The sequence below is a fragment of the Papio anubis genome, chromosome 6 (assembly GCF_008728515.1).
Source record: "Papio anubis isolate 15944 chromosome 6, Panubis1.0, whole genome shotgun sequence".
In the NCBI taxonomy this organism is placed as follows: domain Eukaryota; kingdom Metazoa; phylum Chordata; class Mammalia; order Primates; family Cercopithecidae; genus Papio; species Papio anubis.
Window position 1 is genome coordinate 152,597,950 of NC_044981.1, and position 24,239 is coordinate 152,622,188.

At 44.4% G+C, this 24,239-nt stretch overlaps 1 long non-coding RNA gene across 1 annotated transcript; it reads right to left on the bottom strand.

Annotated features, from left to right (window-relative positions):
* Nucleotides 1-250: 250 nt before the first annotated feature.
* LOC110743188 lies at nt 251-24,239 on the bottom strand. The gene is made up of 3 exons (XR_002521819.2): nt 24,154-24,239; nt 4,294-4,378; nt 251-331 (listed from the first exon to the last, which is right to left on the bottom strand). It is a non-coding gene; the product is annotated as an uncharacterized LOC110743188 (long non-coding RNA).

The following is a 24,239-nucleotide window of genomic DNA, read 5'->3' on the forward strand; positions in this document are numbered from 1 at the left end:
GTCTTTAAAAATACCCAAAGCAAAGAAAAATAGATACTATCTGCTCAATGTCCCAGAGTAGAGGCTTTTAAAATGACCTGAGAAATAGGTTTATTGCTTTCATTGCTTCCTTCCTTCTTCTTCCTCCTTCTCTGACATTTGCCCTCCTCTCTAAAAACTTCCCCTCATGGTGGCCCCAGGCTCCTGTCAGGAAGTCTCGCCCACTGTGTGGTTGAACAAGCAAAGCGACTGTTCAAAGGATTCAGATGACATGGACGAAAAACACATGGAAAAGCTGATACTGAGTTCCATTGGGTTTGGAGTGGTTCTTGTGGGCAACGGATGCAGTGAGCTGAAACATACATTAAAAATACAAACCCTTAAGATCTGACTGGGTAAGACTTAAGCCCAGTATCTTTCAGAGATGGATGGTTAGGTGCAATACCCAGATCTCAGCTCTGCCTGAGTGTACCAGTGAACCTGCCCAGGTTTTAGTTTCCTTTTCTATAAAATGATAGCTTGGTTCTAATGATCTTCAGGCTCCCTTGGGAGGTCCTTGAGGCTTCAGCTCAAACCCTGGCTCTGCTATCTACCTCTTCTTGGTGCTGAGATTCCACAATATCCTTCAATTACTGTGGGACTGACTTAGTAGCAGGCATCAGAGGGAATGGAAGCCTCTACATTATCAATGCAGAAATTGAGGCAAGAGGCCAACATTATTGCACAAAACATGGCAGATGTTGGAATGAAGAAGACGGTGAGACACAGGCAGCAACAGAGCCTCCTTCATCTCTGACACAAAAGAGTCTTGACTTGAAGTTCCCCAAGCCCCTTCTTTTCTCCCAGGAGCTCAATGCTTTCAAAGCGACTTCAATCTCAAGTTGGGAGATGTGGCCCAGTTCAGGGTCTGCCACAGACTCAGGCACCGTCCCTTCTCCCATCTCAGTTTCTTCACTGGCAAATGGAAGGTATGAAATTAGATGATTTTTAAAGCCCAGCTCAGAGCTAACATCCAGAATTCCAGGAATTCCAGGAAATGCGCACTAAAACTAAGATTCTGAAACAAGTGAAAAAACAGACTAAATACTCAAACCAACTATTTTCAGACATTGGAGCACAGGTGGCACAGGACAGTGATTCCCGAATGGAAACAAGTGAGGTGAGTCCTATTTGCCCCAGCTTGCTGCCTGGAGAGACTTTCCAGGCCATGGCACAGGGACACAGAGTACAGGTGGAGCACAGCCATATCCCTGTGTAGAGGGATGGGGCTGGGGTCCCAGGGACACTCGTGCACCTAGAACTCACAGGAGAGAATACTGGAGAGAAGAAAGCTGCACACGGAGAGAACTCTGGAGCTCTGCAGAGTGTCATCTTTGGGTCTGCAGCAAAGTATTGATCAGCACATGCATGTGAGGAAAAGAAATGAGGCCAGAAAAAGCATCACCCAAAAAAGTTAGAGGGAACAATTCCTGGAGCTCCCACCAGCCAGAGAATAGCCCCTGTGGACACCAGCCACAGTTGAAAACTTTCTAATTCATGGGGCACTGAGTAGAACACTCTGAGGATTGTCTCAGTAATGCAGCCCAATTCAGCTTACTCTAAAGGCTCCTGTGGCCCACTCCTAACAAGGCTTAAAAGCAAGTCTTGGCTGGCACGGTGGTGCATGCCTGTAGTCCCAGCTACCCAGGAGTGTGAGGGCTGGGGCAGGATGATTGTTCAAGCCAGGAGTTCAAGACCAGCCTGGGCAATATAGTGAGACTCTGTATCTTTTTTTTTTTTTTTTTTTTTTTTTAACAAAAAGGCCAGGCACGGTGGCTCAACCCTGTAATCCCAGCACTTTGGGAGGCCGAGGTGGGTGAGGTCAGCAGTTCGAGACAAGCCTGACTGACATGGAGAAACCCCATCTCTACTAAAAATACAAAATTAGCCAGGAGTGGTGGCACACGCCAGTAATCCCAGCTACTCGGGAGGCTGAAGCAGGAGAATCACTTGAACCCAGGAGGCACAGGCTGCAGTGAACAGAGATCGCGCATTGCTCTCCAGCCTGGGCAACAAGAGCGAAACTCCGTCAAAACAAACAAACAAACAAAAAAACAAGCCATGGAAGGATCAAACTGTTTTCAAGTAAATTAACTGTGTAACTGTGTCCTGGAACAACACTCAAAAGTTTTTTTGTGTATTTGTTTGTTTTGTAAAGAATATCCAGGCGAGGCACGGTGGCTCACACCTATAATCCCAGCACTTTGGGAGACTGAGGAAGGTGGGTCACTTGAGGTCAGGAGTTTGAGACCAGCCTGGCCTCAAACATGGTGAAACTCTGTCTCTTCTAAAAATACCAAAATTAGCTGGGTGTGGTCAGGGGGTGCCTGTAGTCCCAGCTACTAAGGAGGCTGAGGCAGGAGAATCATTTAAACCCGGGAGGTGGAGGTTATAGTGAGCCGAGACTGCACCACTGCACTCCAGGCTGGGTGACAAAGTGAGACTCAGTCTCAAAAAAATAAAAATAAAAAGAATATCTAGCACTCAGTAAGGTAAAATTCAAGCAAGAGAAACATGAAGAAAATTATACCAAGGCATATCATAATCAAATTGCTCAATACCAGTGATAAAGAAAAAATCTTAAAATTAATCACAGCAAAAAAATTATGTTAGAAACAGGAGAACAAAGATAAGGATGGCAGCAGAGTTCATGTCAGAAGCAAAGCAAGTGAGAAGACAGAGGAACAATAATCTTTAAAGTAATCAGAGAAATATATTGCCAACCTAGAATTCTACTTTTTTTTTTTTGGTCTTTCACATGAAATGGCCACTAACCTAAAATTCTATACCCAGCAAAAATGTCTTTCAAAAACAAATGCAAAAGACTGTTCAAACATACAAAAGCAAAAAAAAGACCCCCCTGAGGACCTATACTATAAGAAATGTTAAGGGGTGTCCTTCAAGCAGAAGGACAATGATACCAGATAAAAATCTGGCTCTACACAAAGAATGAAGAGCTCTGGAAGTGGAACTTCAACTACTGTAAACGTGCAACAAGCTATGAATGGAGACCCTTTCTCTGGAGGCTTCCAGGACCCAAGAGTAAGGACAGAGAAGTACTCTGCCTGAGCTGACACCCACCAGAGCTGAGAACCAAGGATTCCTAAGAGGTGACATATGTGGCTGTGTTACTGCCAACTCCACCTTCTACCCAGTAAGACTGGGGAGGAGGGAGAGACAGAAATAAGTCTAAGGGTCACCAGAGCGCAGGACGTGTGAGGAGTGGAGACTTGCTGCCCTTCCTGCGGTTATGGGTAATGGGGTGGCTGTGCTTTCTCCCTAATAAGGTTCTAAGAAAATGATTCCACAAATTTTGGGATGTAAAATAGCTGCGCATTGGACATTTGATTAGGAAAAGGATTTTCTGGCTTATTCATACATCATTAGCTATAGAGGAGGGTTTTGGAGAAAAAAGAAAGGGCGGAAAGAAGAGCTGCAGGGGCAGTCTGAACTCACCCAGTTGGTCAGGGCCAGAAAATGCATTTCCTGCGGTTCAAGTGGATACTACTTAGAAGGTGGCTGGATTTGTTCTATCCCTACCCCAACAGGGTTCTCTCTCTATTTACCGGGGAGCTTGAGCTGAGAGAGTCTGTAGAGTGCATATTCAGTCATGGGAGTTGAGGGGCATGGAGGTGGTTGAGCCTGGATTTACCATATCTCTGCCCTGCAAGTCTCTCTAAAAGAACCCAGATGTCTTCCAGAGAAAGCTAGCATGTTGATGCCTGCCTCACAGCCAGTCCCAGTGGGCCACCACTAGAGAGAAGGCTACCGCTGCCCTGTTAGTTTACGACCCTCTGCCCTTTCTTTGTCCTACCTCTCAGCCCAGTGCACTAGAGGAACTAGTTCCCAAAAGGAAAAGCGAGAGTAGGGGAGTGTCCCAGAAATAGAACTGCCTCATTCAGGGTCCAGGTCCAAGCTTGCACTGGACTGGGGGAGGACAGTGGCGCCGGGAGATGAGGTGAGAGTAGAATCAAGTTTGGAATTGATGTTTTAAAGTGGACTGAGGGTTAATACCCAAAAACAACGGTAGAATTTTGGACCCGCCCAAGATGTAATTAAGAGATCTGCCACCCACTGGAAAAGGTTGAGCACATTTGAAAGCGTTTCAGAAAATGAAAAAGACTTTTCTGTCTTTAAGAAAACAAACAAAAAAACAAAACAAAAGAACAAAAAATACTGTCTTTCCCCAACAGGCACAATTACATTTGTAAAGATGGTTCCCAGCAGATGGTGAGGTGCTAATGAGTCCCGTGAGGCGCTCAGGAGAAAACTCACCTTCACCACCTTGCTCCTGGTGACTCCCAGCACACCTGGTCCAGCCTTTCCTCTGCAGCTGTTCTTCAGTGTATGGCTTGTCCGCCTGGAAGGAAAACTGGAGAGGGTGAGCTGATCCAGGGAGCAAAGGCTTCATGTGCCCTCTGGCCTTTTTCAGCAGGGTTAGCGGGGTGGGGCCCTGGGCCCACTCTCAGGTTTGGGGCCATCACTAGGTCCTGGCAGCTGCAGTCCAGTCTGGCCCACAGGAGGCCACAGGTGGTGGCTAGGCCTGAGGAGAAGGTGGGATGTGGGTGCCCCACATGGCTCTCCCGGGAAGGGCCCTTGGCAACATCCGCAGCAGCTGAGCTCCACCCCAGTCGCAGCCTTGACGTTTGGTTATTTTCTATTCTTTTTACTCTTCAAATAATACATGTTCTTTATAGAATCAGTTAGAATGCACAAATAAGCAAATAAATAAACAAATACTTCTCATAATCTCAGCACCAAACAGCCACTGTTAATAACATTTTTGTGAATTTCCTCTGAGATTGGGTGAGTGTATGAAATATACACACACACACAAGCAAAATGGATTCATATTCCATACACATACGTGGGACATTTATATCGTTCACAACTTTCTGTTATCCTAACTAAATAAGGTGTGATGAACACCTTTACTCATAATTTTTTGTGCATATGCCTTATAATTCCTTTGAATAACTTCCCAAAAGGAAGCTATACCAGGGAAGTTGTTTTTAAAGTCTAGTAGCTGAATTTCTAGCAAGTACTGGTGGAGGAGGAGGACCTGGAGAAGGGGGTGGGGGCATGGGGGGAGCTGGGCCTCAGGGGAGGCTCGGGAAGCTGCCCCTCTCCTTTGCCTCCTTCGGTTTCCCTGTTTAATCCTTCCCTCCTTCCTCAGGCTCCTCTTCCCCTGGTCTTCTCTCTCATCCTTTAATTCCTTCACCTTTTGCCCCTTCTGCCATTTCAACTCCGGAGTTTTCCTCCAGTGCTCAAACCTCATTCTGTTTCAGGGATTTGAATGTCTCTCACTGCTTGGTCTGCCTTCCTACCCCCGTCCCCACCAGGTTCCCTGTGGAGACCACGTGGTGGCAGCGTGGGCTTCCTGCCCTCTCAGGTTTGTGACCTGCAGGGAAGAGGGAGGGTCTTTTCTAGTGGCTCCCGCAATGCCCTAAGGACTCTCTGATTGGCTTGGCGTAGATCACACGCCCACCTCTGAACCAATGACTATGCCCGATGTTCACCGCGGCCTCATCTGGGCCACCTGCTGGAGCCCTGGAGTTGGGGTGAAGCCTCACCCAGCCCACAGGAACTAAAAGTGGGGCAGAGGAGCGTCCTTGGATGAAGGTCAAGCTCTGTTCTGGGAATAGTGGAAATATCCTTGGGACATTAATCTCCCATAGACAGTGAAACGCTGCTTGCCCATGGGAGGATATGATAAACGTGAAGATTTTGCTTTTAAATGTAAGAATTGTCAGTGTCATACCTAAGAAATGATGGGAAATAATATTAAATATTTAAGAGTGTTAAAATAGATCAACTGCAAACGTGTGTTCCCAGGACACAAATCTGAAGGGCATACATTAACTTATAGACAGGTTATTTTTCTTTAAAGAAAAATCCTTCATGTGTCTTATATATACAAAAGGGATTCATAAGGAAGGACTACCTAGTCTCCCTTTTCACCCCAAATTTACAGTGTTAAAAATAATTTTACGGCTGGGCATGGTGGCTCACACCTGTAATCCCAGCACTTTGGGAGGCCGAGGCGGGAGGATCACTTGAAGTCAGGAGTTTGAGACCAGCCCGGCCAACATGATGAATCCCATTTCTACTAAAAATGCAAAAATTAACTGGGCTTGGTGGAGCACGCCTGTAATCCTAGCTACCCAGGAGGCTGAGGCAGGAGAATCACTTGAAACTGGGAGGCAGAGGTTGCAGTGAGCCAAGATTGTGCCACTGCACTCCAGCATGGGTGACAGAGTGAGTGGGACTCCATCTCAAAAAAATAAAATAAATAGATAGATAAATAAATAAATAAGTTTACTATTAACTGAAAATCTTTTCAGTGCCAGATCTTGAGTTAGGCTCTTGATGTGTTGTTATTTTTAATCCTTACAACAACTCTACAAAGCAATCTTAGTACTCTTCATTTACAAAGGAGGAAAAAGAGGCTGAGAGATTATATAACCTTCCAACAGCGACAGCACTAGTAATACCCACCAAGTGGTCAAGCCCAGGTTGTAAGTACCAGAATGCCCTTCTTGGCTAAGAAAACCTAAAATTCCCTAACTTGTGTTTGGCTGAATTTCTGAGGGCTTTGAGTGCCCACAGTGCTCCTGCTGCTTCAAACGCTGCAGCTTCAGCTGCTTTTGAACATCTTAGTGACTGCAGGGACAGAAATAGCACTAAGTGGAAAAAGGATCCAAAAGAAGAATCTAAAACTTCAGCTATTATATAGACACAAAGATATACTACTTAGGTCTTTCCAAATGGATGAAATGATGCCATACCTAGGTTTTCCAAAGAATTCATTCCTTTTGGTATGGCTGAACTGGTGAGGATTCTTAAGGAAGGACTACCTAGTCTCCCTTTTCACCCCAAATTTACAGTGTTAAAAATAATTTTACGGCCAGGCATGGTGGCTCACACCTGTAATCCCAGCACTTTGGGATGCCGAGGCACGAGGATCACTTGAGGTCAGGAGTGTGAGACCAGCCCGGCCAACATGGTGGGGGCTTCTTAAAAGCATTCTGATGCCATCTCCTGGTAAAGCCAAGGGCTTGGGAACTGAAATGTACAAGAAATAAACATGCAGTGAAACACCTGAGAGTCTGTTCTCTTTGTGCCTCCCGTCATTTCTGCAGGCTGAAGTTTCCATTTAATTTTTGCATCACATCTTTAGCACTATTGGACATCCTGGAAATCTCATTCACAAGATTTCAAGTTTGAAGTGATAGTGTTCGCTATCAGAGCCCCCTTTATGTCAAAGAAATTAGAAGCAGGAAGGTTGATGCATTCCCCCACAGGTGAGTCACCAAGAAAATGTTTGAGTCTTCAAAAGGCGATGGTTCCACTCTTAGCTGGTGAATTCCATGAGCATACAAAGCTCTGTTTGTAACCCTGTCAGATAAGAAGAATCTGGGGCGTGTTTTTTATTTGGTACAGGAAATAAGAGGTGGATGATTCCAGTTTGTGGAATTTGACAGTCTTCTGTTCAGTCAGTATATCTTATTTTGTTACGCTTACTTTAACAGAAAAGAGGTCTTTTAGAATAATATGAAACTCACACTCTGCATGGGGACAGGTAGGGAGGGAAGCGTGGGATGTGTGCAGAGAAAAAGCAGCATGTCTGTTTGCAGCAAAGGAAATGTGGCATGGGGGTGGAGGGACAGGGCCACCTCAGGGAGCATTGAGAGCTCAGCTATGGAGTTTAGGCTTTCTTCTCAAAGTAGTGGGAGTTAATGAAGGTTTTTGACTAGATGTATCAGAATTGTGTTTTCTGTTTTTTTGTCTGTCTGTTTATTTGAGACAGAGTCTCTCTCAGTTGCCCAGGCTGGAGTGAGGTGGTACGATCTCAGCTTCCTGGGCTCAAGCCATCCATCCTCCCACCCCAGCCTCCTGAGTAGCTGGGGTCACAGGTGCATGCCACCAAGCCTGGCTTATTTTTGTGTGTGTATATATATATATATTTGTAGAAAAGGGGGTTTCTCCATGTTGCCCAGGCTGGTCTCGAGCTCATGGGCTCAAGTGATTCATCCACCTCAGCCTCCCAAAGTGCTGGGGTTGTAGGCGTGAGCCACCGTGCCTGGCCAGAACTGTGTTTTAGGGAGAATAATTTATTCACAATATAGGAAATAGAACAGAACAGAGGGTGGAGGGAGGCAAGCCTGTGAGATGTCTACTATAGAGTCCCAGGCTGACACTGGAAGGCAGGCGTTAGCATCAAGGGTCAGAATGGAAAAGACGTCAGGAGGGAGAAGTTACTGTAGAGATGGAAGTTACGGGTCAGAGTGGATAATGAAGGAAAAGATGGTGCTGCACTGGGTGATTGCATGGCTGGTGGTGCTGTGTACAGATTGGGATGAACATGGAGGAAGCACAAGTGTTGAAAGAGGGGATCATGGGTCCACTTTTGAACATACTGAGTTTGAGGTGTCAGTAGGACATTTGTGTAGGGATGTGAAGAAGAAAGTTGGAAATGCGAGTGTGGATACAGAGACAAGTCCAGGCTTCAGTGGGACTCAGACAAGTCCAGGCAGATGAGGAGGAAAGGGGCTAGAGAAATGGTAGAGAAAGGAGAGAACAGAGATCTGGGAAGCTGAGGGAGGAGTTTTAAGAAAAAGGTGGGCCAGGCGCGGTGGCTGTAATCTCAACACTTTGGGAGACCAAGGCAGGAGGATCACTTGAGGCCAGGAGTTCAAGACCAGCCTGAGCAAGATACTGAGTTCCCATTTCTACAAAAAAAGAAAAAAAAAAAAAGTTAGCTGGGGCGGTGGTGTATGCCTGTAGTCCCAGCTACTCAGGAGACTGAGGCAAGAGGTTTGCTTGAGCCTAGGAGGTCCAGGCTGCAGTGAGCCATCACACCACTGCACTCCAGCTTGGGTGACAGAATAAGACTTTGTCTCAGGAGAAAAAAAAAAAAAAAGAGTGGTGTGGTTAGCAGTATCTGATTTGGTAGGGGGATGAGAAGGTTGAGGATAGACGCTGGTAGACTTTGGCTTTTACCCTCATCCCTGTCCAGTAAGAGTTCTCAAATTGCAAAGCATTTAAAAGTGAGTGGGAATCACTAAGGGAACCATACATTTCAAAATGATTAAAATGGAAAATTTTATGTTATATTTTGCTACAAAAGAGTAAATGAGAGAAAAATGTTAACATCTAAAAAAATCGTATTGTTCTCTACATGTTTCTCTTTGCTTGAAACATAATAAATTGCCTTGAAAAGTAAGTGGTAGGTCAAAAACAGAAGTATTGATACAAACCACACTTTGGAGAAATGTGATAGCTAAGTGAAGGAGGGAGAGCATGAGTGACTCAGCTTAATGGGTAACAGGAAAGAAAGAACTTGTTTTTTGTTTGTTTTGATGAGGCAACTTGTTTATCTTTCTGGGGGCCATCACTTACCCACCACCGGCCCCCCATCTTTGTTTCCACCTTCATTGTGGAGTCTCACACTCAACCTGGAAACAACTCAACCTAGAAACAACATGGTGAAGGTGAGAATGAAGATGGGGGCCAGGTGGTGGGTGATGACCCCCAAAAAGACACATCCACATCCTGGCTCCTGGAACTGTGGATGTGACCTTATTTAAAAAGAGGATCTTTGCAGAGGTAATTCATAAGGATCTTAAGATGAGATCATCTGGATTATCCAGGTGGGTCCTGAATCCAATGACAAGTGTCCTTATAAAGGGCAGAAAAGGAGAAGACAGAGAGAATAGGAGGAGCCCGTGTGAAGATAAAGGCAGAGTTGGCAGCAATGCAGACACAAGCCGAAGAACACTGGGTATCACCAAAAGCTGAGACAGGAAGGATTCTCCCCTAGAGCCTTTGGAGGGAGCATGGCACAGCTGACACCTTGATTTCAGACCTCTGCCCTCTCAGAACCGTGGGAGAGTGTATTTCTGTGGTCTGTAGCCACCATATTTGTTGTGGTGATTTGTGAAAGCAGCCCTAGGAATCTAAGAGGGGTGGGGAGCTTGGCCCCAGTCTGGGGTCCTGAGCAGTAGGGCTGTGTCTCAGGCTTCTCATCTTCCGCGCCCCACCCGGGGCCAACACAATCAGTTATTATGAGTTTATTCACTTTGGGCTCAAATTCACAAGATAGTATTTCACTCAAAGTGATAACTTTGTCTTCATTTTTTTCCTTTCTCATTCCCAGGGGATTTTAGAAAATCAACAAATATTTTATTCCTTTTAAAAAATTTTTTTCTCACACCTTTACCCCAGAGGATAGAAAGTCAACAAATATTTTAGTACTGATATCTTTCTCTTTCACTTCAATTTTTAAAGCTGGGACACTGGCGCCAGCGGGGCCCAGGGCTTGCAAGGGGAGCTCCTCCCTGGAGTCCCACTCCTGCCCTGGCACACAGACCAGGTGACGGGGGGCCTGTGACCGAGCAGGGCAGCACGTGGCAAAGGGCAGGGGGCCAGGGAGGCCTCCCTCTGATAACTGCTGTGCATTCGAGCTGCTGATGGGAATGTCCCAACCCTTCTGAGGGTCATGAGGTGTCAGCTCTCAGCAAGCAGGGGGACTGGACTGTGCACGAGACCTCAGGGCCAGGCACCTGAGGAATGGTGATCCCTGTCTTCCCCCTGACTCTGCCTGGGTGGAGCTAGGTGCTGCTCTGGCTGAGATCCTCCTCCAAGCCAGACCTGAGGTTCTATTTTTGAGGACCAAAGGAGGAGAGGGATCTTGGTCTAGGGAGAGCTGACATAGCTGCCCTCCCTCCTGTGCCCGGGAAACATTTTTCCTTGGGGACTTTCAAGGTATAAGGACCTCCAGGAGCCGCTCCAGTCCTCTTGTGTGCTGCTGTCTGGCAGCCCTAGGGGTGACTGCTGGGCAGGGTAGCCCTGGGAGAGACTGCAGCAGGGTTCTGCACTGCCAACACTGCCACTTCCCAGCCACCCAGACCCAGCCTCACTGGTCCTGGTGACTGCCTTTCTCTTCCATTTTCCCTGGGCCAGCGAGCCACCGAGTCCTTTGCTTCTTTCTCGCTTCAAGCACCTCTGCTCTTCTTTCTCTAACTGACTTGTCCAGGAGTCCTTATCTGGAACCTCTGGCCTTTGTACCTCCTGGCCTGCCCTCAGCTGCTCCATTGTCTGGGTCCCAGTGCTTGCCCACAGTATTCAGGGGACATCCCGGATTCCTTGGCCACCACCCACACCATTCTGTATTCCGCTCCTCCTAACAGCTGCCAGTCTCTGCATGAACCTCCCACTCTGACTACAATGCACTATTGTTTCCTGGACACACGGCGCGCACTCCTGCCTCCACACTCCTGCTTCCTCCTCCTGGAATACCCTCTCTACTGGCCTACCACCACGCACTCCTTTAAGAGCGAGCTTTCCTCCCTCCATAAAGCCACTTCCATGTGCTCCAGGCCACAGAGTTCTCTCTCCCATGACAGTTTCCTTCCTGTACAATAGTATTGCCTCTGGAGCTTCCTCACCTTCCACCTGGTGCTGCTACGTTTTCACGTGTGTGTGTATGCTCTCATTCATTCATTCTTTCTAACATTTGTTCCGAAAAAAATACATCATGTGCTTATTATGCATCAGGCTCTAGAATATAAAGATGAGTAAAACCTGGTCCCTGAATTCTAGAGGTCTCCAGGTGTGGTGTGTGTGCTGTGTGCCTCCCTCTGGCTCTTCCAGATCCAGCCTCTGCTCTGCTTATGCCCTGGGCAAAATAGCCCAAAGCCAAAACAAGCAAACTGGCTCCCCTATAACCAAACCAGACAGCTTGGGGCCTGGCAGTGCCAGGGGAGAGCTGGCATGAGCAGGGCAGAGTCTGACTCATATGCTGCCATCCACAGGCCCCATTGCCCTCTGGCTTCTGGTGGGCTGTGGCTGGGCAGCCCCCCAGGAGAGCAGAAGTTGAAGCTGCAGGGGCTGGATTGCCCTGCCCCTCGCTGCGGGGTCGCCCTGTCAGCTGTGTCACGATTCCTGTTAGTTCCCACTCTGCTGTCTCTGGATCTAGTGACTGTTCCCTTCACCCTCAGGCCAGGAGTGCTGCCCTCGCCCCAGCCCCCAACCCTATACCCTGCTCACACCTTTGCAAATAGTGTCTTTACTAAACTCTCCCAAGTGTCTATGTGTGCCATTTCCTTCCTGCCCAGCACCCTGAGTGAAAGCATTTTGAAACCAGGGAGAAGCTGGGGGACAGAGGCACATAAGGTGCCGAGGACAGGAGAGACTGCACACACTTTGTAGCTTCCACACAACCAGAGTCCAGTGCACAGCGGGCATGCTCATGTCTGCAAAAGAAACTTCCACTCTTCTTAATTCAACCCATATCCCACTCTACTGCCCACGTGGATCATTTTATCATTGCAGGATGACCAAAGTCATTAAAAATTTGTAAAACGCCTGCTTTAGTGAAGAGCTTCTGGCGAAGGCCTTTGAATCTGTGCCCCTGAGGGCTCCAGGGCAAGACTCCAACTGGTAGTGTAAGACGTGATGTCCTGATGTGGGTGGCAGTTGCTAGAACAGGGACTGTTTCATTTCATTAGCAGTGAAGTGTGCTGTCAGCCGTCAGTGTTAGCCACGGGACAAGATGCAACCTAATCTGACTCTGAACATCCTGTCCTAGCCACCACTGAGCTCTTCCCCCTTAGGAGGTCGCCAGAAGAGTGTTGATTGGACAAGGAGAGAGAGCCCTCTTGAAGAGGAATGGTGCTAAAGTCAACCTGAAGCCTTCTGAAAATTCAGCGGCCCTAGAACGGTCCCAAATGCTATTTACTGCAAAGCAGAGCTCTGTATCCAGAGGGATTGTCCTGGACTCCACTCAAGAGGTTTAGCTTTTAAAAAGCCTAAAGGATCCCTGGCTTATCTGTTGGGTGAGCGTAAGAGTCAGATCCCAAAGGATTACATGATATGATGGATGCTTCAGCTGCTTCACAGGAATTTAACAGAAATATAAGATTTCTCAGTTGAAGCAGAGTGTCTAAGAGACAAAACTTTTTAAAACCCCACTAATGTACAACCTCAAGCCACAACTGGATTCAATTACTGCGTGGAAAGAAAGACATTTTCTTATAAAGTCACTCTGTGTCCGTGCCTGGCTGCGAGCTGGGTCAGCCATGACAAAGACAAGCCTGTGTGTCGTTTTTGGTTGTTTTTCCTTTCAAGCTCTTCCCCTGGCACTGCCAGGCCCCAGGCTGTTTGGATCGGTTGTGTGGAGGCCAGTTTACTTGTTTTGGCTTTCAGCCTTTCTGTTCAGCATTGATGATAGAAGAGTGGGCCTGTGTCCTGCATGGCCAGTGATGGGCTATCAGCATGGCTCGGTGGTGGCACCATGCCCAGGTGCACCTTAGGAGGCACACAGTGTTTGTTTAGGAGGCACACAGTTTGTGAGGAAGGTGAACATTCTATGGAAGGAGCCCGGCAGAGATTGTAGGGGACTCGAGATGGGTCTGGGCACACGTGGGTTTGGGTGTTGCCATTCTTAAATATTAATACAAGTACCTAACATGTGGAGTGCTTACTCTCTCTAGGCCCTGTCCTAAAAGCTTTACATGTATTACTTCATTTAAGCCTCCCAACAATTCCGTGAGCAAATGTTACTATTATACCCACTTTACAGATGAGGAAATTGAGGAACAGAAGGGTACAGAGTTTGCCGAAGGTCACACAGTAAGTAACTGAGGGCCCATGTGCTTGATCACTCCATTGTCAAAGAGTATGGTACAGAAACTTTAAAACCATGACATGTGCATTTATGCAGTCACTAAATATTTTTAGTGTTCTTTATTCATTATTTTCCTTAACATAGCATATTATATTAATACCTGAAAGGCATATTTGTATTGTTATATAACACGTTTGAAATCACAAGAATGGAAAGACCCATTTGGTTCAGTCTGCCTTGGGGAAGATAAGAACGTATGTACAGAAAGACCTAGCCAGTGCAATAAGGCAAGAGAAAGAAATAAAAGGCATCCACATAGGAAAGCAAATCAAACTATCTCTCTTGCTGACTATATGATTCTATACTTAGAAAACCCTAAAGACTCTGCCAAGAGGCTACTAGAACTGATCAATGATTCTAGTATGATTTCAGGATACAAAATTAATGTATAAAAATCAGTAGTATTTCTATACACTGAAATATCTAGACTGAGAATCAAATAAAAAACACAGTCCTATTTACAATAGCCATGAACAAAATGAAATACCTAGGAATACAGCTAACCAAGGAGGTGAAAGATCTCTACAAGGAGAACTACAAAACGCTGCTGAAACAACTCAGAGATGACACCACTAAATGGAAAAACATTCCATGCGAATAGGTTGGAAGAATCAGTATCATTAAAATACCACTACTGCCCAAAGCAATTTACAGATTCAAAGCTATTCCTATCAAACTACCATGTTATTCTTCACAGAGTTAGAAAAAACTATTCTAAAATTTGTATGGAACCCAAATAGCCAAAGCAATCCTAAGTAAAAAGAACAAAGCCAGAGGCATTACTCTACCTGACTTCAAACTAAACTGAAAGGCTAGAGTAACCAAAACAGCAGGATGCCAGTACAAAAACAGACACATAGACCAATGGAACACAATAGAAAGCTCAGAAACAAAGCTGTACCCCTACAACCATCTGATCAACAAGGCTGACCAAAAACAAAAAAACAACAAAAAAAAGGAATAAAGGACTTTCTAATCAATAAATGATGCTGGGATAGCTGGCTAGCCATATGCAGAAGAATAAAAATAGACCCTTACTTTCACCATAAACAAAAGTTATCTCAAGATAGATTAAATATAAGACCTCAAGTTATAAAAATCCTAGAAGAAAACCTAGGAAATACCCTTCTCAACACTGACCTTAGCAAAGAATTTTTGGATAAGCCCTTAAAAGCAATTGCAGAGGGGCGGAGCAAGATGGCCGAATAGGAACAGCTCCAGTCTCCAACTCCCAGCGCCAGCGACACAGAAGACCTGTGATTTGCATTTTCAACTGAGGCATCGGGCCCACCACTGGGGAGTGCCGGAGATCGGTGCTGGTCAGCTGCTGCAGCCCCCACCCAGCTTAGAGTTTCGAAGCAGGGCGAAAACGCCTCACCTGGGGAAGCTAAGGGGGAAGGGAATCCCTTCCCAGCCAGGGGTCCCAGACACACAACACCTGGAAAATCGGGTAACTCCCACCCCACATTGCTTAAGCAAACAGGCACACCAGGAGATCATCATATCCCACACCTGGCCTGTATGGTCCCATTTCCACGGAGCCCCCCTCATTGCTGTAGCACAGCAGTCTGTGACTCCACCGGGCAAGGCAGCAGCGCAGGCTGGGGAGGGCCTCGCCATTGCTGAGGCTTGCTAGGGTGAAATAAAGTTGCTGTGCTCCAACTGGGTGGGAGCTCACAGCAGCTCACAAGGAAACCTGCCTGTCTCTGTAGACCCACCTCTGGGGACAGGGCACAGCCACACAACAACAACAACAACAACAACAAAGCAGCAGAAAACCTGCAGACGCAAACGCACCTGTCTGACAGCTTTGAAGAGAGCAGGATCTCCTCAACACGAGCCGAGATCTGAGAACGACACCAGACTGCCTGCTCCGCGGGTCCCTTAACCGAGTAGCCTAACTGGGAGACATCCCCCACTAGGGGCAGCCCCGAGACCCCACACCTCACAGCAGCACCGAGAGGAAGCTTTCCAAAGCAAGAATCAGACAGGTACACCTTCGCTGTTCAGAAATATTCTATCTTCTGCAGCCTCTGCTGGGATACTCCAGGCAAACAGGGTCTGGAGGGACTCAAGCAATCTCCAACAGACTCATAGCTGAGGGAATAACCTGACTGCTAAAGGAAAACTATCAAACAGGAAGGACACTAGCCACCAAAGTCCCCATCAGTACATCACCATCATCAAAGACCAGAGGCATGTTCACAAAGATGGGGAAAAGCAGGGCAGAAAAGCTGGAAATTCAAAAAATAAGAGCACCATCTCCCCGCAAGTAAAGGAGCGAGTCACCAAAGCAACGGATCAAAGCTGGACGGAGAATGACTTTGACGAGATGAGAGAAGAAGGCTTCAGTCCATCAAATTTCTCAGAGCTAAAGGAGGAATTACGCACTCCAGCTAAAGAAACCAAAAAATCTTGGAAAAAAAAAAAAAGTGGAAGAATTAATGCCAGAGGTAATTAATGCAGAGAAGGTCATAAAATGAAACAAGAGATGAAACCATGACATCGAAATACGCGGATAAAATGCATAAGCTTCAGTAACTGACTCAACAACTGGAAGAAAGAGTATCAGCTGCATTGAGGATCAAAAATGAATGAAATGAAGCCGCAGAAGAGAAACCAAAAGAAAAAGAAGAAAAAGAAATGAACAAAGCCTGCAAGAAGTATGGGATTATGTAAAAAGACCAAATTCCACGCTTAATGCCCTGCGCGAGGTAGTGTACGGGAACCAAAGTTGGAAGCACTCTTCAGGATATCATCCAGAGAACTTCCCCCAACCTAGTAGGGTACCAACATTCAAATTCAGGAAATACAGAGAACGCCACAAAGATACTCCTCGAAGAGCAACTCCAAGACACATAATTGCCAGATCTCAATTGCCAAAGTTGAAATGAAGGAAAATCTTATGGGCAGCCAGTCGGCTACCGCAAGCCTCCCATCAGACTCACGGAAGCAGATCTCTCGGCAGAAACTTCCGCCGGAAGAGAGTGGGGGCCGGGCATTATTCAAACATTCTTAAAGAAAAAGTTTGAATTATAAACCCAGAATTTCATATCCAGCCAAACTAAGTTTCATATAAGTGAAGGAGAAATAAAATCCTTTACAGATAAGCAAATGTTTAGAGATTTTGTCACCACTAGGGCCTGCCCATGAGACCCTGAAGGAAGCACCGGTAGCAAGAACAACGGTACCGTTTCTACTGGTAAAAACATGCCAAAATGTAAAGACCACCTGAGGCTAGGAAGCAAAACCCAAATCAACTAATCCAGCAAAATAACCAGTTAATATCATAATGGCAGGATCAAGTTCACACATAACAATCTTAACCTTAAAATGTAAAATGGACCAATGCTCACAATGAAAGACACAGATCTGGTGCAACGCATTCTAAGACCCATCAGTCTGTTGTATTCAGGGAGACCCATCTCACACCTAGAGACATACACATAGGCTCAAAATAAAGTGATGGAGGAAGATTTACTGCTAAAATGGAGAACAAAAGCGAAGTTGTAATCCCAATCTCTGATAAAAACAGACTTTAAAACCATCAAAGCATCAAAAGAGACAAAGAAGGCCATTACATAATGGTCAAGGGGATCAATCTAATAGGGAAGAGCTAACTATCCTAAATATATATGCACCCAATACAGGAGAGCACCCAGATTCATAAAGCAAGTCCTTAGAGACTTACAAAGAGACTTAGACTCCATAGAATAATAATGGAGGACTTAAACACTCCACTTCCGTCAACATTAGACAGATCAACGAGACAGAAAAAGTTAACAGAGAATGCAGGAATTGAACTCATCTCTGCAAGGCAGACCTAATAGACATCTATAGAACTCTCCACCCCAAATCAAATATAGAATATACATTCTTTGAAGTAATTCTTACATCGTACTTACTCCAAAATTGACCATATAATTTGCCACCGCAAAATGTACAAGAACAAAATTATAACAAACTGTCTCTCAGACTACAGTAAATCAAACTAGAACCTAGACTAAGAAACTCAATCAAAACCGCCAACTACATGGAAACTGAACAACCTGCTCCTGAATGACTACTGGGTACATAACTAAATGAAGGCAGAAATAAAGACGCTCTCTTTGAAACCATTAAATGAGAACAAAGATACAACATACCAGAATCTCTGGGACACATTTAAAGCAGTGTGCAGAGGGAAATTTAGGCACTAAACGCCCATGTTGTTCACCACCACAACGCAAACGGAAAAAGAACTAGAGAACAAGAGCAAACACATTCCAAAAGCTAGCAGAAAGAACAACGATCTGAGCAGAACTGAAGGAGATAGAGACACAGTAAAAAACCCTCCAAAAATCACACAATAATTTAAATCCAGGGGAGTTGGTTTTTTGTGATCAACAACAAAATTGATACAGACCACTAGCAAAGACTAATAAAGAAGAAAAAGAGAGAAGAATCAAATCGATGCAATTAAAAAATGATAAAGGGGATACTACCAATCACCTACAGAAAATACAAACTACCATCAGAGAATACTATAAACACCTCTAATGCGAAATAAACCTGGAAAACCTAGAAATGTTTGGATAATTTCCCTTCTGACACTTACACTCTTCCAAGACTAAACCAGGAAGAAGTTGAATCCTGAATAGACCAATAGTAGGCTCTTGAAATTGAGGCAATAATTGGCTAGCCTACCAAATCCTAAAAGTCCAGGACCACAGATGGATTCACAGCTGAATTCTACCCAGAGGTATATGAGGAGTTGGTACCATTCCTTCTGAAACTATTCCAATCAATAGAAAAAGAGGGAATCCTCCCTAACTCATTTTATGAGGCCAACATCATCCTGATACCAAAGCCTGGCAGAGACACAAATGTTATAGAATTTTAGACCAATATCCCTGATGAACATCGATGCAAAATCCTCACAAAAATACTGGCAAACCGGATTCAACAACACATCAAAAGCTTATCCAATGGATTCATGGCTTATCCCTGGGATGCAAGGCTGGTCTAACATTCGCAGAAATCAATAAACATAATCCCAGCATATATAAACAGAACCAAAGACAAGAACCACATGATTATCTCTAAATAGATGCAGAAAAGCTTGGACAAACAAACAGCCTTCATGCTAAAAAATACCTAATAAATTCGTATTGATGGAACGTATCTCAAAATAATAAGAGCCATTTATGATAAAACCCACAGCCATTACTTTCCATACTTGAATGGAAAACCAAGTACCCCTTTGAAAACTGGCACAGCATTAGGATGCCTCTCACCCTCAATCTCTATTCAACATAGTGTTGGGCCAGGGCAATTAGGCAAGAGAAAGAAATCAGGGTATTCAGAATAGGAAAAGAAGAAGTCAAATGCAACCCCTGGTCGCGCATTTACGCATCGCACTGAAAACCCATTGTCTCAGCCCCAAAATTTTAAGCTGATAAGCAACTTCAGCAAAAGTCTCAGGATACAAAATTAATGCAAAAATCACAAGCATTCTATACACCAATAACAGACAAACATTAGAGCCAAATCAACATGAATGAACTTCCATCTCACAATTGCTTCAAAGAGAATAAAATACCCAGGAATCCAACTTACAAGGGATGTAAAGGACCCTCTTCAAGGAGAACTACAAACCACTGCCTCCAGTGAAATAAAAGAGACACAAACAAAATGGAAGAACACATACCATGCCTGCGGATAGGAAGAATCAATATTGTGAAAAATGGCCATACTCGCCCAAGGTAATTTATAGATTCAATGCCATCCCCTATCAAGCTACTTTCAATGAGTTTCTCTCACAGAATTGGAAAACTGCTTTTAAAGTTCATACATGGAACTAAAAAGAGCCCGTGATCTCCAAGACAATCCTTCTAAGTCAAAAGAACAAAGCTGGAGGCATCACGCTACCTGACTTCAAACTATATACGGCAAGGCTACAGTAACCAAAAACAGCATGGTACTGGTACCAAACAGAGATATAGACCAATGGAACAGAACAGGAATCCTGAAATAATACACATCTACAGCCATCTGATCTTTGACAAACCTGAGAAAACAAGAAATGGGGAAAAGATTCCCCATTTAATAAATGGTGCTGGGAAAATTACAGCCATAAGAAAGCTGAAACTGGATCCTTTCCCTTACTCCTTATACCTAGTAATTAATTCAAGATGGATTAGAGACTTAAATGTTAGACCTAATACCATAAAAAATCTGAGGAAACCAGGCGGCACCATTCAGGACATAGGCATGGGCAAAGACTTCACGTCTAAAACACCAAAAGCAACGGCAGCAAAAGCCAAAAATTTGACAAATGGGATCTATCGAACTAAAGAGCTCCTGCATGAAAAGAAACTACCACCGAGGAATAGCAACTGCAGCAGAATGTATGGTTCTTGCAATCTACCCATCTGACAGAGGGCCAATATCCAGAACCTGGCTAAAAAGAACACAAAACAAATCTCTATAAAGAAAAAACAAACAACCCCATCAAAAGTGGGTAAAAGGATATGAACAGACATTTCTCAAAAGAAGACATTCATACAGCCAAATACATATGAAAAAAAAAAAATGCTCATCATCACTGGGCCATCAGAGAAATGCAAATCAAAACCACAATGATACCATCTCACCTAGCATATGAGATCATGTCAGGAAACAACAGGTGCTGGAGAGAGGATGTGGAGAAATAGGAACACTTTTACACTTCTCCTGTTGGCAGGATTGTAAACTAGTTCAACCATTATGGAAAACAGTATGGCGACCTCAAGGATCTAGAACTAGATGTACCATATGACCCAGCCATCCATTACTGGGTATATACCAAAGGATTATAAATTATGCTGCTCTGCCACACATGCACACGCATGTTTATTGCAGCACTATTCCACAATAGCAGCACTTGAATCAACCCAAATGTCCATCAGTGACAGATTGGATTAAGAAATGTGGCAATATATACACCATGGAATACTATGCAGCCATAAAAGGATGAGTTTTAAGGCCCTTTGTGAAGCATATTGGATGCAGCTGGAAACCATCATTCTTAGCAAACTATCACAAGAACAGAAAAACCAAACACCCAGACAAGTTCTCACTCATAGGTGGGAACTGAAATAACCAGATCACTCTTGACTCCAGGAAGGGGAACATCACACACCGGGCCTATCATGGGAGGGGGGGGAGGGGAGGGATTGCATTGGAGTTATACCTGATGTAAATGACGAAGTTGATGGGTGCACAGACTAACATGGCACAAGTATACATATGTAACAAACCTGCATGTTATGCACATGTACCCTACAACTTAAAGTATAATAATAATAAATAACTTAAAAAAAAAAAAAAAAAAGCAATTGCAACAAAAAACAAAAATTGGCAAGTGGGACCTAATGAAATGAAAGAGCTTCTGCACAGCAAAAGAAATCATCAACAGAGTAAGCAGACAACCTACAGAATGGGTTGCAAAATATTCTCAGACTATGCATCTGACAAAGGTCTAATATCTAGAATCTATAAAGAACTTAACAAGTAAAAACCAAATAACTCCATTAAAAATGGGCAAAGTATATGAACAGATACTTCTCAAAAGAAGACATACAAGCAGCCAAGAAATGTATGAAAAAAGTTCATCATCACTGATCATCAGAGAAATGCAAATCAAAACCACAATGAAAAACCATCTCGTAACAGTCAGAATGGCTAATATTAAGCAGTAAAAAACAACAGATGTTCGTGAGGCTGTGGAGAAAAGAGAGTGCTTATACAGTGTTGATGAGAATGTAAACTAGTTCAGCCACTGTGGAAAGCAGTTTGGAGATTTCTCAAAGAACTTAAAACAGAGCTACCATTTGACCCAGCGATCCCATTATTGGGTATCTACCCAAAGGAAAATAGATCATTATACCGAAAAGACACATGCAACTGCATGTTCATCACAGCAAAGACATGGAAACAACATAGGTGCCCATCAGAAGCGGATTGGATAAAGAAAATGTGGTGCATATACACCATGGAATACTATACTGCCATAAAAAAGAATGAACCATGTCCTTTGCAGCAACATGGGTGGAGCTGGAGGCCATAATCCTAAATGAATTAATGCTGGAACAGAAAACCAAATACCCATGTCCTCACTTACAAGTGGGAGCTAAACATTGAGCACACATAGTCGTAAACATGCAGACAACAGACACTGTGGACTACTAGAGGGAGGAGTGAAGAAGCAAGATGTGGGTTGAAAAACTACCTATTGAGCACTATGCTCACTAACTAGGTGCAATGTGCCCATGTAACAAACTGGAACGTGTACCCCCTGCATCTAAAATAATGGTTGATATTTTAAAAAACAATATATATAATCTTACATCTATTCTATGTAAAATACATATATTTTAGGGCCTGGCACACGATAGTAATGACTCATATGGAAAGCCAGCAAGCTTTCATAAGATATTGCACACAAGGAAAGTTAAGAACCAGCTTGCTGGGCTGTCTGATCACCAATTCAGTCTTTCTGCATGAGCTTGGCTTTCTGATAGGAAAATCCAGGGCTCTGAGCCTGGAATGAACATATGCATGGCCCAAGCTCCACCAGCAGCTTAATTCACTGTGACAGTTATCAGTTAGTTGCCTCCCAGCTCCAAAGTCGCCCTTCATTACTCGCTCTGCGAGAATGGTGAGGGTAGGCTTTGTCAGTATGGAGTCCTGGAGGGACATTGTGAGAGAAAATGGTTGCTCTTCCTAGTTCCAGGGGGCTTGCTGTCTCAGGCTCTTGCAGCCTGCACAGCTTTCTCTGCAGCCCCAGGCAGCCAGCAGCCTGAGATGCCTTCCTGTGGACAGCTTCCCTGGGCACCTGCCTGTGAATGACCTCTGCCAGATCCCCCTCAGGAAGCTTTGCAGTAGGGTGCAAAAAATGGGATATTGCCCCTTGGATGGCTTCCTTGGAACCCGCTTGGGCATCTTTGCAGTGGATGCCTTCCTCAGCACTCCAGAGACAGGTTTCTGGAGAGCCTCAGCAGTGAGGCCCCTCATGAACTTTTCCCCCATCCTGAAAGCCCTGGCCAGACCCTCTCCCATGAGGCCTGGATCTCAGCTCTTCCTTGAATGCTCTATCTCAGTCCTAGGGGAGAAAGCTGCTGTCTGTATCTGCTATTCCTATATTCTTTAGAGCTCTCTTTACCAGTTACTAGCCAATCTTTCACCACTCCAATCGCCTGTTACTAATTTGTTATAGTTAACTTTTCTTGTAGAAATTACTGATTTGTCTCCTGATCAGAGTTTAGTACATTCACCATATTTTTTCAGTCCACCATTTAAAATAAAAATGTAGCTCCCTACATGAAAAAACCTGCAAGAATCATGGAAGCAACAAAAACAATATGAAAACACTTTCACCGTTAATTTACTAAGTTAGAAGTTTCCATATTCTCTTTCAGTTCTTGGCTCTCTGTTTGATTTTTCCGTATTTGTAACCTGCGTGCATAACTGAGTCTGCACTCTAAGTTTATGAGTTGACCTTAGTTTACGTAAGCAGTTTGATAGCCCGATAGTCCCCAAGTAGCCACTGGTCACATAGTCCTTGCATTTGTGATCAGGCATGGCGATACAATATTCCATTTTCTTCCAGTGCTGAAATTTGCTAAGCTAGTTTCTGATGGTTGCATACATGGGTTGGTTCATGCTTTTCCATATTACAAAAAGCACAGATCAAAATATTTTTGTTCAAGTTGCATCAACCCCACCTAATTTATCGTCTTGTTTCTTCCTTTCTCGGTTCTCTAACAGCTGGGCTCACATATTTTCCCACTGGTAGACAAGAGATTATAGGAAAAGGGGTGAGGAATCCAGAGAGAATGTCTGCATAAGAAGGAGGGTGGAGATTTCTTACTGAACTAAAGGCTTCAAGAATCGGCAAACACCTGCTCAGTAAGTATCTCCTGCCAGGAAAAGAACCAGTCTCAGAGGTGGAGGCAGAGAGGAATCATTGGTTGGAGAGGAGGAATTTAGAGTCGGGAAGCAAGGTCGTTCTGGAGATCAAGACTGTCTTTTCTTGAGTCTCTCATAGTGTAACCTGTGACTAATGCATTAGTCATACTGAGCACGTGGAAACTACACAATATACACTAGAAAAACATTTTAGTTCTCAAGAATAGCCTCAAAATCAGACAATGCCTGAAGTAATTGAGAGTGGGAAGCACATTGTACGAGCGATTACTGCTCTCTGACATTTGAAACCACCAATAACTCAATTGTTTCCTGAATTCCCAGAGAGTCAGGGAACATGAAAAAACCTTCTTTGTCCCTCAGTGGAGTAAATGTTAACCTCATACTTAAATCTTTTTCTTTTTCACATAAAAGTGTTCCTGGTATGAAGCCCAGAAAGAAGCTTAAGCATAGCGCCCCCTGAATTGTTCATTTTCTTGTTCGTACATAATGCTTACCTGGAAATTCTTTATTCCACACTCATTCTTAAAAGGAATTTTGCTGAGTCTCCAAATGACTGTTTTCAAAATTTTCTTCCATTTTT